This window comes from Lissotriton vulgaris, chromosome 9 (assembly GCF_964263255.1).
Source record: "Lissotriton vulgaris chromosome 9, aLisVul1.2, whole genome shotgun sequence".
NCBI classification, from domain to species: Eukaryota; Metazoa; Chordata; class Amphibia; order Caudata; family Salamandridae; genus Lissotriton; species Lissotriton vulgaris.
In genome coordinates this window covers 241,387,578-241,407,963 of record NC_141697.1, presented here as the reverse complement: position 1 = coordinate 241,407,963, position 20,386 = coordinate 241,387,578, and the positions used below count along the sequence as shown (strand labels likewise).

The window sequence follows — 20,386 nt, the reverse complement described above, 5'->3', positions numbered from 1 at the left end:
AGAGTTCTAGTTACCAATTGTGCAGTCCCTGTACCCAGAGGATTTGCCTCTGGGTAGTGCGTGGCACGGTCCACTAAGACCAGTATAAACACGTTGCATAGGGCTATTTTGGGGTGTAAGGGACCAATGACATCGCTGCCCACCCTCTCAAAGGGGGTGCCAACAACAGGAAGTGGGATTAGGGGAGCTTTGTTCTTTTTCGCTGACTTCCCACTGGCCTGGCAGGTGGGAAAGGTCCTGCAGAATGCATCTGAGGCTGTCTTCATTCTGGGCCAACAGAAGTGGAAGACAAGCCTGGTGAAGGTCTTGTCTTGCCCTAAATGTCCTGCCAGGAGTGTGACATGAGCCAAACCCAGTAGGAAGGTTCAGTAAAACTGGGGGACCACCAGCACACGTGCTGTCCCAGTACACAGATCCTTAGGCTCGCTGTAGAGGAGATAATTCTGCCAATAGATTAGGTGATCCCCAGAGGCTTCCCCTGCTACATGGGCTGAGGCCTGCCTCCTCAAGCACTTAAGAGGGGGACACTCTTTCGGTGCTTTGCAGCATTCCTCCCTAGTGGGCCCACCTCCAACTTGCCAACCAGCAACACAGGCAGGTCACCTAGGGCAGTAATGTTCACCCCGGTTGGCTCAGGAACCTCCTCCTCAATGACTCAGGAACCTCCTCCTCAGTGACCCTGCCAACCTCTACAGAGGGAACGTCACAGACCGGTTTTATGTGCCCCTTGCCCCTCACCGTGGCGGTTGTTTGGGCCATTGTTCCAGGCTCCAGACACCCTTGACCCAGTTCCCGGGAAGCAATGGACTGTGTGGTCATACAGATCCACCCAGGCAATCCCATCATTTCCAAGTGAGACCTGAGCTCTACCTTCCTCCAGGTATTGTGCTCCAGGACATTGCCTAACAGACAATCTACAGGCATTGGAGGGCTCACAGCAAGTTTCAGAGTACCTGAGACCCCCCCGCCCGAAATGAGCCAGAGCCACTGGTCGATGGCGCTCACATTTGTCAGCAACTATGACTTGGTGGAATGTGTTTGGTTTAACCTGCTTGGCTGACACTTGACAGTTGTCACGCTGGCTCCCGTGTCACGCAGAGCCTCCATCCTTGCCCATTAATGGCGGCTTACTGCCTATACTTCGAAGTATTGGAAGGCACGTAGCCTCTAGGCACCATTTTCTAATCCCTAGGGAAACTAGTGTCATCTCTGCCTGTTCCTCAAAACTGACTGGGTCCGCTGGAAGCGTAAGTCTTTATGGGGGATCTAGAGACAAAGAAGATTTCCTGGATCTATCAGTCCCTAGTTACTCATTGCTCCCCACACACTCCAGAGGTTTTGGGGGGACTGGGAGGAGGATGTGGGCACGCTGGAGGAGGAGGACTGGATGGAGGCCTTGGCAGCCCCACAGGGAGCAGCCATAGCGATGCGCCTTCGCCTCGTCCAGTTTAAGTATCTGAACAGGGTCTATTTTACCCGGGCTCGACTGTGGCGAGCGGGGTGGATTGCCTCCCCGGAATGTCTTCTATGTGGTCAGGAGGAGGGCACGTTGATACATTCTATCTGGCAGTGCCTTTCCCTAGATCGTTTTTGGAGAGGGGTGTTTTCCTGCCTCTCGGAGGTCCTGGGGTGGGAGCTCCCACGTACACCGTGGCAGGCCCTACTTCACGTTATGGAGGGAATAGGGGGTTATGTCTACAAATGACATCTAATGCAACTGGGCCTCACATTGGTGAAGCAAGATATTGCCAGGGCGTGGAAGGCGCCGCGGGCCCCCTCGGTGGCTGCATGGAAGAATGGCTTGGACTTTTGTATGGGGCTAGGACAGCCTATTTTTGAAGCCAGGGGATGCCCACGCAAGCACTACAAAATATGGAAAAGATGGGTGGATTACCGGGGTCTGTGGCTGGAGCCCCCAGCTGTTGTAGAGGCTCATACATTGGGATCATTTCCAGTGCATATGGGGTCGGTGAAGGTGTTGGGGTGGGGGGGACCCAGGGGTGTGTACTATCTTGCTAGAACTACTTTGCTCTGTATAAAAGCTGTGGACAGGACTATGCGGACTCTGTGCGACTTCGGGGGGAGGGGCGAGGGAGGGGTTCTGTATTATTTGGTATGCTTTTGTTTTGCATTTTGATGCCACTCACAAAAGTCTATTGCTCCTATGGTAGTGTCTGGCTTGATTCTTCAGATGTCTCTGGTGTGCAGAGCCCTGCGATGTATGAGCAATTTGACAAATAAAATAGGTTTTAAAAAAATAAAAACTCACTGGGTCATGCTCTTAGGATGGTCTGGTCAGATGGGGAAACTGTGGGGGGTGGGAGAGGGAGTCGGTTCAATTTGGGTTACTTTTCTTTTCTTGTTTTCACTGTTATTCTTTGGCATGCAAACACCTTACTACACTCAGTGACACCATGCAGAGGCCTCGTTGAGACAAAGAAGAACACAAAAGGCATTGCACTTCTGAACAAACTTAGTCTGGCCCCCATCCCTTGTCCCCTAAAGCGCGGCCGGCCCATACTGGGTTGTAGACATGCTGTGAATTACCGTGGATACATTGCGACTACACAGATTGATATGTTTGGCTCTGTTTGCCTGTATGCAACTAAACTTTGCGGCCGGCCCGGTGGGGGTTGTAGGCGGCTTACTGTGTATGTGATCTCTCTTCTGGTATGCCAATAAAAAGATTTGATCCTAAAACTGACTGGCTCCAGACACAGTGTGCACTACCATTTACCAAGTTGGGAATAAACAATAATTCTAACATACATGGATGAACTTCAACAATTTAGTAATATGTCAACCATCCATAAACATCATTGTTAAAAAAAACAGAAATCATGTACAATATAAAGCGCTTAGAAGCAGTCTTTGATAAAGTTGCTTTAATTTCAAGGACATTATTCTTGTCAAATAATTTCCATTTGTCAGCTAGTCTAATCATTCTTCAAAAAGTAGATTTAGGGTGCATCCCAATCCATTTTGGGCTAGAACATTAGCATTTCATCAGGGGTATCTCATTGTTATTCATAGTCAACCCACTGCTGTAATGGCAGTGTTTCAAACCGGCAGCCAATTGGAAACGGTCTGACCCCATTTCAGAATACTACATGAATGTGCTCAACACACTGCTAAAGATGAATATAGGGAACCAACCAAGTGCTTTTCATGTAGAATTATTGTTTACTCCCAACTTGGGAAATAGTAGTGCACACTGCCTGGAGCAATTGAACTAGGTACTTTCTTTACTTTCTAAAAGTGGCATTATTAAAATAGTAATGTTAAATCAGACTTTACTAGTAAAGAGGATTTATCATTACCATTACAAAGATATGTAACATGAAAAGGCTACTCCTTTCTGATCAAGCTTAAAGGTATTTTAACGAATTCCCAACGCCAGCCTATGAAAGGAGTAGGCCTCACAGCAGTGAAAAAGGAATGTAGCTAATAGTCATTTCTAGGAAAGGTAACACATAAAAGTACATGTCCGACTTTTTACTTGTACAGCACCCTGCCCTTTGGGTTACCTAGGGCCTTCCGTTGGGGTGATATTTGTAATATAAGGGGAGCTTAAGGCTTGGCAAGTAGTTTATAATGCCAAGTGAAAGTGGCAGTAAACTGCACACACAGGCCCTGCAATGACGGCCTGAGACATGGTTAAGGGCCTACTTATGTGAGTGGCACAATCAATACTCCTGGCCCACTAGTAGCATTAGTTTATAGGCCCTGGGTACATTTAGTGTACATTACTAGAGACTTATATGTAAATTAAATATGCCAATTGGGTAGGAGCCAATGTTACCATGTTTAGGGGAGAGAGCACAAGCACTTTTGCACTGAGCAGTGGTAAAGTGTGCAGAGTCCTGAAGCCAGCAAAAGCGAGTACATGAAAATGGAGGGAGGCAGGCAAAAAGCTTTGAGAAGATCACCCCAAGGCTGTCAGATCTAACAAGAACTAACTTTGACCCTAAAGAGAAAGAAATTTGTGAACTCACCATTCATGCCTATAAAGAATTCATAAGGAAAAAGTTAGTTATTTTACTTCTAAAATTGATTCTACAAATAACTCTCCTAAGGAGGAGCTGTTTGGAACTGTAAAGAAACTGTCAAAGCTCCCAGAAACCAAAAATAATATGGTCAATCAAATGTTTTGCAATACCTTAGCATCTTTTTTCCAAGCCAAGGCTAAAGCAGTCTTTAACATCGTTTCTGCCCCGTTCTTTGGTTTAAGGGGTTTCTGCAGGCAATTTAGATTCAGTGGAAAGACTGGAAAAATCTCCTTATGAAGATGCCTCTTCAAATTGCCTAGCTGACCTTCTCTCCAGTCCCACTGTTGGCTCTCCATTAGTGGACAATCCTACTAGGCTGACAACCTTCTCCCCGTTACCTTTGAAACAAATAGCGTACTAAGCAAAATAAAATCAGGCTCCTTTGCCCTCCTAAGATCATGCACTTAGTACCGGAGATCACTGCGGTTCATTTTATGGACATCCTTAACAAGTTGCTCAGTACCGGTTATTTCCCTAGAGTGGAAAAAACCCTCCATCCTTCCTCTTCTTAAGAAGCCCAACCTAGATTCCGCAGATCCTAACAACTAGCGGCCAACCTTGTGTCTTCCCTTGCCGGCAAAAGTCGTCAAGAAAGCCATCAACTTAGAACCAACTTCTTTTACCAATGAGAACCATCTTCTAGATCAAACTCCGTTTGGAATTAGAAATCAACACAGTACTGAATTGACTTTGATCACGGCCTCAGAGGAAATCAGATGGACTCTTGATGCTGGTGGAAATGCTGCTTTGATTTTATTATACATCCCGTCGGCATTCGACACAGTCAATCACGACCTACTTATCGTCTTTTTTCCATTGGAATTAAGGGACAGAGCTCTCTTACTTCTGAAATCGATAGCAATTTTTTTCGCATTGGAGGACTTCATTTCACCCTCCTTTTTACTGCCATGTGGGGTTCCACAAGGTTCTTCAGTGGCCTCAGGATCTTGGTACTCTTCCCACCCCGGTCACAAAAGTGAAAAACATTGGGGTTCTTTTTGACAATAAGCTGTCTATTGAAGGTCAGACCAATTGCATCACCTCCTCTTACTTTTTATCTGCTGGAACTACTCAGGAAAGTCCCCCCTGTTATCCCACAGAAACTGTAGAAAACTGTGGTTTCCACTGTTATTATCTCTAAAATGGATTATTGTAATGCGCTCTTCACTAATATTCAGAACAAGTTCTTAAACAAACTACGGATCTTGCAGAACGCTGCTGTCCGCCTGCTCGAATAAATTCCTAAGCACATGTCTGCTTCACAGGCCATGGTCCATCTACACTGGCTTCCCATCAAGAAGCACAGGCTTCAAGGCTCTATGAGTCACATTTAAATCCTTGCATGATTCCAGTCCTAAATATCTCATAAGTCGTTTTCAGCGTTACATTTCCACCAGACCACTTTGTTCATCCTCAGCTCGCAATCTAGTTGTCCTGAAATTTAACAGCTCTAACTGGGGCAGAGGGAACTGTGTGACCTGCACCTCCTAGCTGTGGAACTCTATGCCTCTTGACCTCAAGAAGAAGTCGGATTTACTTGCTTTCACAAAAGCCTTAAAAACTTGTTTTTTCAATCATTAGGACATGTATCGGGTATTCTCTCTATATCCTTTTGCTTGTTCCCCTTCTTGGGCTAGTGCCTAGATACCTCCTGGTATTAGAGCGCTCAAGTTATTTTCATTTCATGGATAACTTTTACTTTGTATTTCACCTTTTGAAAATGTAAAATCATCTTTCTGACACCCAGGTCATTCAGCCCCTTTTAACAAAGCAAGGAGGTTGTGGATGTGGAGCCTTGACAAAGGTTCAGTGGTCCGGAGCCCATACACTTTTTTAGCCTTTTCTGACAGGCAAATAGCAGGCATGACTGGATGATGTTCCACTTAATTTCTCCTAATGGCAGCTCAAGTGCCTTATTTTAACCTCTAAATGAGGTAGCAGGTCAAGGTATGACAGGATGTGGAAAGCTTGTAAGTCAACCCACTTTCATCCTACATCATCTTCAAGTACATCAACATGAAATTTCGATCTCTGTCAGCAATTGCCCCATTAGGAACTCTAATTTGGGAAAATATCACCAGCAAAGCACTGACAAACACAGAGGTGATATGGTTCTTCAATGGCACTTTTTCAGGATTATATGTGGCATGCTCCAGGAATACCAGGAAGTATATGTACCCTCTAATAAAAGTAGCGGTAACGGGTCCAACAGATTCATCCCAACATTAACAAAAGGAATCCCCCAAAGGAAGCATGAGGAGCGTTGTCTGCCATCTTTATATGGCACGCCATTTATCAAATCGGGCAGCTTGGCCTAAAACCTAACCGGTTCTACCACCACACTGAGCCAAACAGTACTAAAAACACATTATTTATATTTCTTGACACTGAGATGCTTTCCAAAAGGTCCCTTGTGTACCAGCTGCAACAGAGGGCCTGGTGTTCTTGTGGCCTATCAGTTGCTTATTTACCCTAGGTCAGGATTAGAGGGTTTACTGAAGAGAAGCACTTCTTCCCAAGCCACTAAGATACAGTCTCCATCGTCGCATTTCAACTGTCAAGGATAGCCAGCAGAGAACTTTGAATGTGGGGCACTACCTTAGCCTCATACGCTGCCTTTGTTGTTCCCCCAGTAACTCTTGCATCAATATCAGGGACCCCCATTAGTCACATGATTGCTGCAGATTTTAATTCCTCTTGTTCAGGGGTAGGCAACTCTGGTTGCTGAAATGGATTTGAGCTGTACAGAGGTCTCCAGCACGTTGTGGGCACCTCATTATTGAAATTGCTCACAGATACCCTCTTGCAGATTCTAACATGTCGGAGAGTTAGTATGGGTTCCACCATCCTCAAATGCTATGTAACTTTACAGCCGACATCCATACTAAGGTTGTCCTTCACACCTAATCTGATTTTCCCTCACCTTCTCACTGACTTGCAGTTTCATCAAGGGAATATGGTGACGAAATGATGGTCATTCATGTAAATATAATTCCTGTGATTCTTGGTACGTGTGTGGTTATCAACAGCTCTAAAATCTGCCATAGTTAGTTTGATTCTAGTACCTCAGAGGTAAATGTGACACATCTTATCCATTTAGATATTTTGAATTAATTCCTTTCTGTAGAATGGTACTGCTGACACCAAGCCTCAGTTCACCGACATTCCTAGAAACCATCACTGCTTCTGATGGCAAACCTCAATATTTCTCTTCTGCATGAAATAGGATGTTGGAGTACTATGGGGTACTAATCAATCTGCAGAAGTTGGTCTTCATCTGACCCTGCATACCACAGCTGTAGTAACCATCCCTCTGCTTAGTGTGGAAGCCTCTGTGCTCCCATTATTGTTCTGGCTCTTGGAAAAGGATGCATTTCCTCTTAAGCTTCAATACGTTGCGAAATGGCCCAGGAACTGCGGTGGTAATTTTTTGTGCTCAAGGCTTGAGGCTGCTGGGTCCTGCTGAATTTGAACTATGCCCCTTAGCTTTTACCCTGTTAACTACTCACTTCCCAGTAGGTGTCGCAAGTTTCTTTTCATACTCCTTCGTGAAATTCAATGAGGCCCTGGAACAGCTCTACAGGAAATGCGTCCAAAGATTCCTCTACTTTTTACAGATAAACGACTTTATAAAAGCCACTGCCTCCCTCTCCTTCTCCAACCACACAAACCCTAATGTATTGCATGCAAAGAAGTGTCCCAGGAAGCATTCTGCGTTTCCTATACACTGTTAAAACATTTTGTAGGACTAGGCAGCAGTATACCACAACTCCAAATGTTCACCTATTTGCACACTCTCATACTCCATCTTTTCACCCTCAGCCAGTTCCAAAAAACTGCCTCGAATCCACTAGGAGACTGTATATATTTATGGGTGTATATGTGATATATTTATATAGCGCACAAGCCAAAAAGAAGCAGACCACTGCAATGGGTCAAAGGCAAAGATACAGGCAATGCGTTAATGAAGAGGTAGCAGATGTCTGGGGACAGAAGCAGACTGTTACTGCATTCTGATGCAGTGTTCTTTAAAGAGGCAGGTTTTTAGCTTGTTCTTAAATTGGTGCAATTTTGGGGAGGTCCTGATGTATACATGGAAGCTGTGTTGGATTCTTGTTCCATGGATGGAAAAGGCCTCTTGAACTGGCATGTTTCCCCAACAGAAGGCGTCCTGGCTGTGGAGTGGATGTGCTGAGAGACACCTTTGATTGTGAGCTTTATGCCAGATATGCTGGGGTTCTGGTCCTGATGGCTATGTAAATGATACAGCTGATTTTGAAGATGGTGCGGGCAGCAAGAGGAGTCAATAGAGTTCCATCAGGATAGGAGTGATGTAATTGTATTTCTTCAGGCCCTGGATGATACATGCTGTATAGCAACTGCTTTTTTCTGCATATCACAAGTCAACTCAAACTCATCATGCCATACAAGCATTTCAGACTCAATGTTTTAGTTCCCTACAAAGTCTTTGGGGTCTTTAGACTGGCAAATGTAATAGTCTTGTTAATAGCTGTATTACCAGAGCAGAGACTGTTGCTATTTCCTGTTATTTTTCCATTTGCCTTTTCTCTGGCTTTCCTTTCTCCTTTTCTTTCTGCTCTCTTATCCTCACTACTTGCATTACCGTGAATTTTCCATCCTAAAATATTTTTTCATTGCCTCCTCTAGACTTCTGCATCTCCATCTCTAATTCCTTAATATTGAGGGTAAAAAGGTTGGAGACAGTCAGGGTTAGTGGGGATAGTAATAGGGGAAGAGTCAAGATTAGTGGGGATGGTAATAGGGGATACAGGATTGGGCACTGTATTGGAAGGATTGGGTAAGTACAAGCTGCACTCTTATCTCCTGCAGTTCTGGGGCAGCTACCTCACATTTACTTCCAGTAGCTCTGCCTCAGCTGCTCCAATATATTTGAAAATACTTGCTGTCAATTTAACTCTGCACTCATCCAAGGTCATTGCTCTCCATTCTTAATCTTCTTTCTAATGATATAAATCAGCAGCCCTAACTGCCCTGCTTTTGGTAGGTATTTTAGTGGATGCCATTAGCCACCCTAAAATCTGCATAGCTTGCGTGCACTGACTAAGACACTCCTGCTAGGTCTTGAGAACATTAGTGGTTACTGGTCAGTTTACATGTTGTTTATTTACTACTTGTTCATTAGCTGCCAAGTGTTCTTATTTGGGTATTGGCTTTTCAAAGGTTAGTCAAGGCTTACTGTGGGAGGTGATGAGGCGTTGGATCATGTATACTGTATGGCACAAGCAATAACACTCAATAAATGTCCCAGATACATCTTTAAAGGAGAACAGGTCTTTACTTACAACATCAAATGTACAGCAGAAAAATTAAGACTTAGACAAGAAAGAGAGATATTATTAGCACCTTGTAGAGATGAGATGTGACCCCAAACAGTTTTACAGCGCTTATGCAGTGGTGCCTGAAAGTGAATTTACCTTGGAAAAACAAAGGCAAGAGGTGTTTGGCAAAACAGGAACAGTTGTTTTAATAACACTACAGCCAGGAGTACAGCACACAGAAAAAAGGTCTGGTGACTGACTCAAATTACGATCGATTTGAGCACCATTATATACATTTCTTGGAGCATCATAAAACAATTCATGGATCCTTTTTAGGAAGAGGACTGTGGGCCTAGTCATGGAGTCAAGTCAATCAATCTTTATTCGGATAAAATGATATCCACAAGAGTCATAAAAACATTACCAAAAGATTGAGGAACACTTATAATCATTTTTCAGTATATCAAGAAGATCTAAAAGATTTAAAAATGAGTTGGTGTTAAACTTTATAGTGATCTCTTGAAAATCATGTCAATAATATATCTCATATCTCTTGAAAATATCTAAAACATCTTACTTCATGCAGTAGTTACTTTGTTTAAGCTATACGTAAGTCTTCCAAAACTCACATTAATAGTATTCATATCTCATACCTTTTATTAATAACTAAAGCATCTCTCTTCGTAGCTTATATTATCATGACCCATCCTCATTTGTTAATACTTCAAGGTATGAAAGGCTTTTCCTTCTAGAAATGGCAGTTATAATAAATGTACCTACAGAGTAACATAGATCCACATTTTCTAACGAACAAATATAATTAAAAGCTTCCTGATAATAAATATAGTTTCTAATAACAAACAGGGGTCGTAGTATTTTCTTTCTTAAGTCCTTGTAAAATGTACAGAACAAGATAAAATGCAGTCGATTGATTAGAAGTGTCATCACATGGGCATTTGGGACGAATCTGTGACCATACCCCCATTTTAGGAAATTCAACCTCAAAGTGCAATGTGCCTATACACAATCTTGTTAGATATAATCTACTATTAAATCATTTTAGATTCCTTCTTTTATAGGGCTGAGCAACAACTAAGTACCAAGAGCTTATTGTTCTCTTGTTTGCCCGTCTGCCACTCTCTTCCCCATTAAATTAGTCTGTGCCAAACTACAAGGCCGCTGAACACATGCTAATTTGAGGTTTGCTTGTGCCTTACCCAGACTAGGATTGTGGTTGCTGTTTAACCAGGAATTACACCCCAGTCAATCAATAAACCAATTTCTAACACTGTGTCTCATATAGTTCTAATAAATACACAGAAGGAGGTAGAAGTGTGTGCCAAGGCCCCCGCCTAGTTGTCTTCTCTCTTGATAGAAAAATCTCAGTTCGTCTCACTTTCCCTTTCAAATTTGATTTTAAATAAATTACATGTGGTGTTCCCCCATACTCTTGTTTGAGCCCTACCTTGTGTTACTCTCTGTGTCATTCCCTAAGCTAAACTTATTAGGCTTAAAACAAAATCTAATGTCAACAACACTCAAATAATTCTTAGGAAAATGACCATCCAGTTATGGCTCAATCTATCCTCCATAACGATCTATATGCGTTGATTAGGTGTGTGACACATAGCTGTCTAAAACTCAACACTGATAAAAAAAAAGATAGTACTCTTCAGAGGTAACCTGGCTGCCTGGTCCTACTGTTAGTGTCCTTCTAACTCTGGCTCCTGTTCTCCACCAGTTGCTGCCGCTTATCAAAAATCAGGAGCTTGCCGATTAATCGGTGTTTCGCATCGTAGTCAGTCTTTTCCCGTTCCATTCAGCTCTTGGCTACGGACTGACAAACGCAGCCTTTTCAGCACCTCATCTTTGTGATGAGATCTTAATTCATCACAAATCTTTTTTTCATGGCACTGTCCTGCTTATTATCACTGCACTCCTCAATTTACCTGTTAGAGATCCCTAAATATTGATGAGTTTACAAGCGTCGCTGTTCATTCTCTTTTTGGTCGCTAAGGTTGGGGATTCCCGTCCTTCCTTAATTTGGGCCACTGCCAATCATCTAATGTTTAGGAGATCCCTACAAACAGGGTTATTTACTCATTAGAAAATTGCTCCAATAAAAATACTTGATTCTGTCAGCTCCTGGTAACAGCATTCTCCACAAAACTCTAAAATAAAAATAAATAAGTAAAAGTCCATGATTAGCATCCTAGTTCAGAACTAACATAGTCCAGATGGTTGACATCCTGTAGTGGAGGAAGCACCTGTGAGGTTTGAAATTTAAAAGGATATGTTTGGTGGATGACTACACTATTACCCATGACTGAGAGTAATGTACGTCTGAGTGACAGAAGTTCAGAGCACACCCTCTACAATGAGGGAAATAGTTAGAGGAACACCGGGGGCAGATTGGTCATTCAATAATTCACTCGCATGAACTAGTAATACTTCAAACATGCATCTACTTGCACATGTCCTCCCAATACCACCTAGAATAGATAAAAGACATAAGAGATAGGTAATACAAGACATAACTAGTGGAATGTTATGAGAGAAGCACAAGAGGAACACAACAGTGAGGTAGGGTTGGCATAAAGCTGGCACTGTTAGACAGCAGATGAAGGAGCAAATTAGCCAAACAAAGTATACAACAGCAGAGGGAATGAAACAAGGAAGAGGGAGGGGGACCACAAAGGTGCAGACATGGAGCAAAATGGTGGGAGAGACTACCAGATGGAGACCTATACAACTAAGCAGTTGTAAGACAACAGAGCACTGTTTCTGACAGTTCTTAAATTCCCTTGGAAGCTCTCAGATTCTCTCAAAGCTTCACTCCATTTGGTCTTATCAAGATCTTGACCTGGAAGGACTGCCTGATACTTTTGTGCCCCAGCTGCCAGTGACCAGCTTGCCTGCTGTTGATGGTCACATGCCTCCCATTACTCCAGATCCTGACAGCACCCTCCCAAGGATTGTAAAAATGTTTCCCGCACCAGCAGACCATGATGGGAAATTATTGACAGACTGGGTCCATTGTGGTGGATGCTTCCTTGCTTCTTCTGGAAACTTTAACCGAAAGGATATCACAATTTTTGCATCTTCAGCAACTTTAATTTGCCTAGCTTCTGTCCAAATAATTTCTGTCCATGAAAGGTTAATGTAAACAGGAGGTTCTTCAGGGCAGAATTCCCTTTTAGGAGTTTGTTCAGCTACTGCATCAAAAAAATGGTGCCTTGAGACAATCTGTCTCCAAAGCCTAGTATGTCGCATTCACACTGAAAAAATTTACACAACCAGTGGTTGAGTGTTTATGCTGCTTAAGTATAAGAATGGAAGGGTACCGCAGAAGAAGAGTGGACTCTTTTCAAAGCCAACTCCATCTTCTTTTCTATTGGATCAGAGAGTGGCCTCTTCCAAAGCACTATTTATTTGACTCACCAGGCCTAGAATGAAAGATTCCACCTTGTACGTTTTAGGATACTCCTCCTTAATATCCTTAATACAATACCATTTCAATCAAGCACAATGAACAAGAAGTTTTTTTAGGTTCATGTAATTCTTTGAGAATGGCAGTCTTAACATTGGGCAAATGCGGTAAAGCAAGTGAAGAAACAGGTTGGTATCCACTAAAGGCATACTGTACCACTTGTGCTGTAGAGTACGCCATCTTTGGGATCAAAGGCAGAAGCTGAACAATATCGAAGTACCCAGGCTCTGCTGAACATGGTGCGTGACTTCAGCAAACACTTCCCACCGAATGTACTTACCAGACTATCCAGGCTTCCCTCCCGCCACATGCTCTTCCAAATCAGAACGCATAACATCCTAGAATCCAAAAGGACCAAAAGTTAGGTTGGTGGATGAATATTTGGTCTTCAAAAGAGCAGTTCTAAGAAACGCTGAGGAGTAGGAGGAGACTAGAGCCAGAGGAGATGCATCAGGTACCCAAGACACTGCAGGTAATCAAGGGGCAGCTGGTATCCCAGGAGCAGACCGCCTCCTGTTCAGAAAGCTTCAACAGTAACTTCAATAAGGAGCTTTAACTGCTCTGTAGAAATAGTAATATCAGAAGGACCAGCAGGATAGCCACCAGACAGTGAAAAGTACCGGCACCAAAAATATTTTTTTATCCCTGTGAATGTAATTCAGAGGCAGGGGAGAGACTGTGTTGCATCCTATGTTTCAGCTTAGATATGCAAGGTCCAGAAGAAAAGTGAGAATTCTCTAGAGTATTAATTCTACTGAACTTCCCTGCTGTGTAAACAGACGATTCTGGCCAAGTCAGCAATTAATTTCCAAACAAACATCACCCCTATTTGCTCTTCATTGCTCTTTATGAGCTGCATCCCCAAGAAGAGCACCACAGGAAAGCCTGTACTGGAAGCCGTCAATTCAGGACAATGCTTCCAGCCTCAAGCCAGCGCAACCCACCAAATGGCAGGGACTACACTACAAAGAGGAGAAGGGAATGCATGGCTATGGGGGACCTAGATCCCAAGAAACTGAAGTGCTCTCATAGTCTACCATCATAGACCACAAGCCCAGAGCCTAAGGAGATGCTAGTCCTGCAAGCCCACACAATGTCGCCAAGAACAACTTTCACAACGGGAAGAAGGATGTCGCCACCTGGATGAAGAGAGCTGCCTTGAGCTCATGTCAGAGAAGATTGAAGTCCTCATCATGGGCTTCACCCCTCCGCCTCAGACAAGCCCTGGTGGCCCGCAGCGCTTGGAACCCTACTCACCCATAGACTATGGACTCTGTATCATCCTGGACTCCTTGCCCACGATGAGCCACCAAATCAATGCCATCTCATCATCAAATGCCATCTCATCATCCGGCTTCCACACACTGGACCTGGTTTTTCAAGTGGATCCCCACAGAGTCCAGAAAGACGGTCACCCATGCACTCCTCAGTAGCAGAATCAATTACGGCAACGCACTCTATGCCGACAACACCCAGAAACTCCTCAAGAAACTGCAGAATATTTAGAACTCTTCCACCAGACTTATACTCAACATTCCCCGCTGCAGCTACATCACCATCCACCTAAGAGACCTTCGCTGGTTCTCAGTCAACAAAATAATCACCTTCAAGCTCCTCGCACACACCTACAAAGCCCTACATGACAAGATACCTGCGTACCTCAACCACTGCCTTGTATTTCACGCACCCACACACCAAAGACCTCCACTCCGATGAACTGGCCCTGGCCACCATCCTATGTATCCACAAGACCAGAGCCAGAGGAAGATCCTTCTCATACCTGGCAGCAAAGACTTGGAACACACTACCTCTACACCTCAGGCAATCACCGTCACTGCCTCACGTCAGGAAGGAACTCAAGACCTGGTTCTAGGACTGAACCACAGCGCCCTGTTGAAAACATTTTTACAAAAAAATGTTTTCCCAGCACACACTAATGTCAACATGTATTACATAAATAACAGATATCTACAATTCTGGTCTATCTTTGTATTTGTTAGGTTTATTCTCATATGTTCTTATTTAGTTCTTTTTTTTGTCTCGGTATGGTTAGTGTTATCTTTTGACCAGTTGTAATTCCGTCCCAGTTTCCCCAAATAGGTCCTTGTCTTCGTTAGTTTTTCTCTCCCAATCCCGTCAGTATTATAAGGTAAGGAACTATTTGGGGAAACTGGGATGGAATTACAACTGGTTAAACGATAACACAAACCATACCACAAAACAGCCCTGAGGAAGTCGCAGCCACTAGCCATGGGCAGCGAAACACGTTTTGGCAAAAAAGAGGCTAGAAATAACCAAACAAGAACATATGAGAATAAACCTAAAATACAAAGAATGACAAGAATTGTTGATATCTGTTATGTATGTAATACATGTTGACATTAGCGTGTGCTGGGGAAGCCAATTTTTTGTATAAACTGGGTGATTTGGGTCGTCCAACTTGGGAGTGGGTGATCTCTCCAACTCAAAGCACTGCACAAAAATAAGTTCACAACTTTCAAGTGTACTTCTGTAGAGCGCCACAGAACCTTCTGCAAACCTCACCCGCACAGCGCCCTGTCGGACCAGTCGCTACCCCTCCCCCCACGCCCCGAGAACACTATGGGTGAGTAGTCACACTTCACAAGACATCGGATTGATTGAATGTGGCAGTTAAAGAATGAAATAAACCAAAAGATAAAAAGACATTAAACAGGTTAGTAACTTGCCAAACTGCAGTCATAGGGGACAGAGAAAAATGAGAAATGATGGGGGCATTTCATTGTCTTATGGGAAACTATGTGGGTAGGGCCACAGGTCTGCCTATCTTATTTATATTAGACTTGCCTGAGTGGAGGTTAAACCTCATATTTTATGGCTACAACAAGGAAGAATGCGAGTAGTTGCTGGTATTTTACTCAGACCAAGGTGGCAATCCTAACAGGCGATATGGGGCTACTATGCAACATTTACATGCTGTGTGTGAAAGGTGAGTGAATCTAAATATGCAGTTTTATTTGTAATGTTCATCCCATCCCCAAGTCATGATTCAATATCTTCAGAGAAGACTGCTTCTTGTGCCCCGAAGGCAGGCACCAGAGCAGGTATGAAGCTTGGCAGTTCAGGCTGGACTGTTCTTATTGGAACAAGGTTGTAGACTGTTTTGCATGCGGCCAGGCATGGTGGGCAAAAGAACAATGGGTTGGAATGATACCCGAGAGATTGTTGGTGGCTAGAGTTATTGCAAGCATCCTTCCATCTCCTTTTTAGGTCTTGATAGAGCTAGTGCATGCGCTACTCTGCGAGGCATTTAGTAACTGGCTTTCAAAAGTGCTACCACAGGCTTTTGCCAGCCTCTAGCGAGCGGTCACACGCGCGTGAACGTGCACAGGCCATCTGGCTTTTGTAATGGCTGATTAAGCCATGCTCCTCCACCCCCTCTCTCTCTGCTCTCAGTACCCCCTCCCTGCTCCCACTCCCTCTTCGTCAGCTTCTGACATGATGCGATTTCTCTTCGTCAGCTACAATGCTCCTCCACCCCCTCTCTCTCGCAGCTCTCAGTATCCCCTCCCTTCTCCCCCTCCCTCTTCGTCAGCTTCTGACGTGATGTGATTTCTCTTCTTCAGCTTCTGATGTGATGTTTGTTTTTTAAACATCCAAACAGAAGGTCCTGTTCCTGCGCTTGTATTAAACTAATAACATGTGCTACTGAAGAACCCTGGAAAGGTGAGGCGCCTGACTCGCACGGAAAGCATCATGCGCCTTGGCGACCTTCGTGCACACTGAAGAGTACTTTACTGAGGCTGGGACTCCTCTGTGGGGCGCCCCCGCCAGTCAGCTGGAGCCGAAAGCTGCGGCCAATGCTTGTTTTCTGAGCTGCTATTGTCAGGCCAAGGGGGTGGGGGTGTTGCATGTTTTTGTGAGCTTGCATTGAGGTGTTTTTTTTTTAACCTTTTTTGCCAAATTTGCTGGCTCATTGATCTCTGAGTGATTTTTAATTTATTTTATTACCATTGTGGATTTAGGTCTGGTTTACTTTGGGATGCTGTTTCTTGGAGAACACAGAACCCATTGCACCTCCCCCGCTCACCTCAAGGGGGCAGTGATCTTTTCTTTAACCCACACTTCCCATCGGGGTCTGACTGGGGGAGGCCGCGCTACCTTGTTGCACAAGGGAATGGTAATTAATTCAGTTAAGGCTGCTTCTGTTCCTTTTAATCTACAGCCGAAGAGGCTTTCTCAAGGGCCCAGGGAACATCACTTCCCCCAGAGAGCTAGCTACGGAGTGATGTGATTACTCAAGATGAGGAGTGGAGTCCTGCTGCCTTTACACCCCCCCTCCCCTACGACCTCCAAAGATACACAAAATATACCTTGTGTGGGGAGGGTACAAATGTCCTCTGAGATGTGCAGACATCAATGTCGTGGAATGACACAGCCAGAGATGCTCGGTAGTCCCTGCCGCTGGCCCCGCCCCCACAACTCACGGATAAACAGTGTAATTCTCCATCATGGGGGTGCACACAGGCTGGTGTGTCCAGTTTGACGCGGCCGTGGATGCTCAGGCAGCCCCCTCCATACCTGTGATGCAAACAGAAGGCTACAGTAACTGTCGCCCTTGCTGGAGCGCACATCTGCCATTCCCTGCTCTGGTCACCTCTGTGGGCAGATATCACTGTGTGCGTGCGCCCGCCTGTAGCTCTCCAGTCTATCCCTGAGCCGCTCACCACCTGCTCTGCAGCAGGTCTGTCTGTCTGCCCCCTCTCTGCTGTACTAAGGTTGAGATTGGAAGACTTTGACTTCCTACTTTGAGAAATTCGGAACAGAATGCGTTCTTAAGGTTTAAAACAGAAACGTTCATCTCTAATATGAGTAGTATTCTGTTCGTAGAAAAACATAAAATGTATTTTAAGCCAATCAATCAATCATATCATTTGTAAAGCGCACTACTCACCCGTGAGGGTCTCAAGGCACTGGGGTGGGGAATGCTGCTACTGCTCGAAAAGCCAGGTCTTGAGGAGTTTTCTGAAGGTCAGCAGGTCTTGGGTCTGCCGTAGGTGGATGGGGAGGGTGTTCCAGGTCTTTGCGGCGAGGTGGGAGAACGATCTGCCGCCTAAGGCAGCTCTTCGGAAGCGGGGGACTGTAGCGAGGACGAGGTCGGCGGAGCAGAGCTGGCGGGTGGGGGTGTAGAAGCTGAGTCCTCTGTTGAGGTACGTTGGTCCGGTGTTGTGGAGTGCCTTGTGTGCGTGGGTGAGGAGCTTGAAGGTTATCCTCTTATTGACCGGGAGCCAGTGCAGGTCTCTCAGGTGGGGTGTGATGTGACTGCGACGAGGGATGTTGAGGATCAGGTGTGCAGAGGCGTTCTAGATGCATTGGAGCCGTCTTGGCTGAGGCTCCTGCATAGAGGGCGTTTCCATAGTCCAACCTACTGCTGACAAGGACCTGGGTGACTGTTCTTCTCATTTCAGTGGCGATCCACTTGTAGATCCTACGGAGCATGCGGAGGGTGTTGAAGCAGGAAGATGAAAACGGCGTTGACCGGTTTAGTCATGGAGAGGGTGGAGTCGAGGATGACCGCTAGGTTGCGGGCATAGTTGGTGGGTGTTGGAGCGGTTCCCAGTGCGGTCGGCCACCAGGAGTCATCCCAGGCCGAAGGGTTGGATCCGAGGATGAGGACCTCCGTCTTGTCAGAGTTCAGCTTCAGTCAGCTGTTCCTCATCCATTCAGCAACAGCCTTCATTCCTTCGTGAAGGTTGGTTTTGGCGGAGTGGGGGTCCTTGGTGAGGGAGAGTATCAGCTGGGTGTCATCGGCGTAGGAAAGGATGTTGAGGTTGTGCCGATGGGCGACATGGCGAGCGGTGCCATGTAGATGTTAAACAGAGTAGTGCTGAGAGATGAGCCCTGGGGTACGCCGCAGATGATCTCGGTGGCTTCGGAGCGGAAGGCGGGCGCTCTGTGTTCTGCCGGAGAGGAAGGAGGTGGTCCAGTCCAGGGCCTTCTCTTGGATCCCAGCGTTGTGGAGGCGTGTTCGTAGAGTGTGGCGACAGACCATATCGAAGGCGGCTGACAGGTCCAGGAGGATGAGGGGCGCCGTTTCTCCGTTGTCCAGCAGGGACTTGCTGTCATCGGTGGTGGCGATGAGGACAGTCTCGGTGCTGTGGTTGCTGCGGAACCCGGACTGGGAAGGGTCCAAGATGTTGTTCTCCTCGAGGTAGCGGGTCAGTGGTTCGTTGACGGTCTCCTCGATGAACTTTGCAGGGAACGGGAGCAGGGAGATGGGCCAGAAGTTCTTGAGGTCCGCCTTGGGTTTCTTGAGGAAGGCGTTGATCTCGGCGTGCTTCCAGCTCTCCGGGAAGGTTGCTGTCTCGAAGGAGGTGTTGATGACTTTCCGGAGATGGGGTGCGATGGATGTGCTGGCTTTGTTGAAGATGTGGTGTGGGCATGGATCTGACCGAGATCCGGAGTGGATGGTGTTCATGATTTTGATGGGGTCATCGTCGTTGGCGGATCTGATGAGGTTATGGTGTCTGCGGGTGGCATTCTTGTGGGCGGCGTGGCTGTCTGGTGTTCGTTCACGGAGCCAGATCTTCTTCAGCTTTCGGCAGGTTTGCTTGGAGGCCTGGAGGTCTTCAGTGAACGAGCTGGCTTTCTTGTTGGTATGATTGTTGGAGGGCTTCTTGATCTGGGTGAGGGTATTGGCGCAGTCTTTGATCCACTGTCTGAGGTTGCGGGCGGCGGTGTCGGTATGGTCGGCGGGTGGGCTCTGGGCGAGGGTGGTGGTTAGCTGGTCTTCGGTGACTTTGGTCCAGCAGCAGTGAGGCATCTGTTGGATGCGGTGGTGCGTGGAGGGTTTCTTGAAGGTGAAGTGGATGCAGGGGTGGTCGGTCCAGTGGAGTTCGGTGGTATGGTTGAAGGAGACGTGGGGGCTTGCGGAGAAGATGGGGTCACGCGTGTGACCGGCGGAGTGGGTGGGTGTTGTGACGAGTTGTCTGAGTCCGAGGTTGGCTAGGTTGTCGATCAGGGTGGTGGAGTTGGTGTTGTCATTGTTCTCGAGGTGGAAGTTCAGGTCCCTGAGGAGGATGTAGTCCGTGGAGGCGAGGTGTGTGCTGCCGAAGTCGGCGATGGAGTCGTTGAACTATGGTCGGGGTCCGGGCGGTCTGTAGATGAGGGTTCCTCTGAGGGTGGTGTTGGGGTCGGTGTGAATCTGGAAGCGCAGGTGTTCGGCGGTGCCGAGGGTGTCGTCGGTGTTGGTCGAGACTCAGAGTGTTCCTGTGGACGATGATTTATACACTACCAGTGCTTGCTTTGTAATTAGAAATTCACAGAAATTAACATATATATATATATATATATATATATATATATATATATATATATATATATATATATATATATATATATATATATATTCTCACCTCAAAGCCCCTCTTTGAATACGGCAGCAACATTACTGCAGCACCTTCTTGCGGCACACGACTGAAGGAAGTGGCTGGGCTGAATCTAACAGGAATAGTTGCATATATATCCTATGTATGTCACACCGCTGCAGACTGACTTGGGCTGAATCT

General features: G+C 45.6%; 1 protein-coding gene across 4 annotated transcripts in view; it reads right to left on the bottom strand.

The window, feature by feature from the left end:
- Positions 1–20,386, bottom strand: part of LOC147689911 (protein-L-isoaspartate(D-aspartate) O-methyltransferase-like) — a 160,387-nt gene that overhangs the window by 110,710 nt on the left and 29,291 nt on the right. The window contains exon 2 of one of the 4 annotated variants that reach the window (XM_086937415.1): positions 13,120–13,177. The exons of 2 other annotated variants lie outside the window; for them this stretch is intronic. The gene's annotated coding sequence lies outside the window, so the exon portion shown is untranslated. Of the gene's footprint in view, positions 1–9,434; positions 9,521–13,119; positions 13,178–20,386 lie in introns of those variants that run through there. One more of the 4 variants, XM_086937414.1, reaches the window with a different exon arrangement.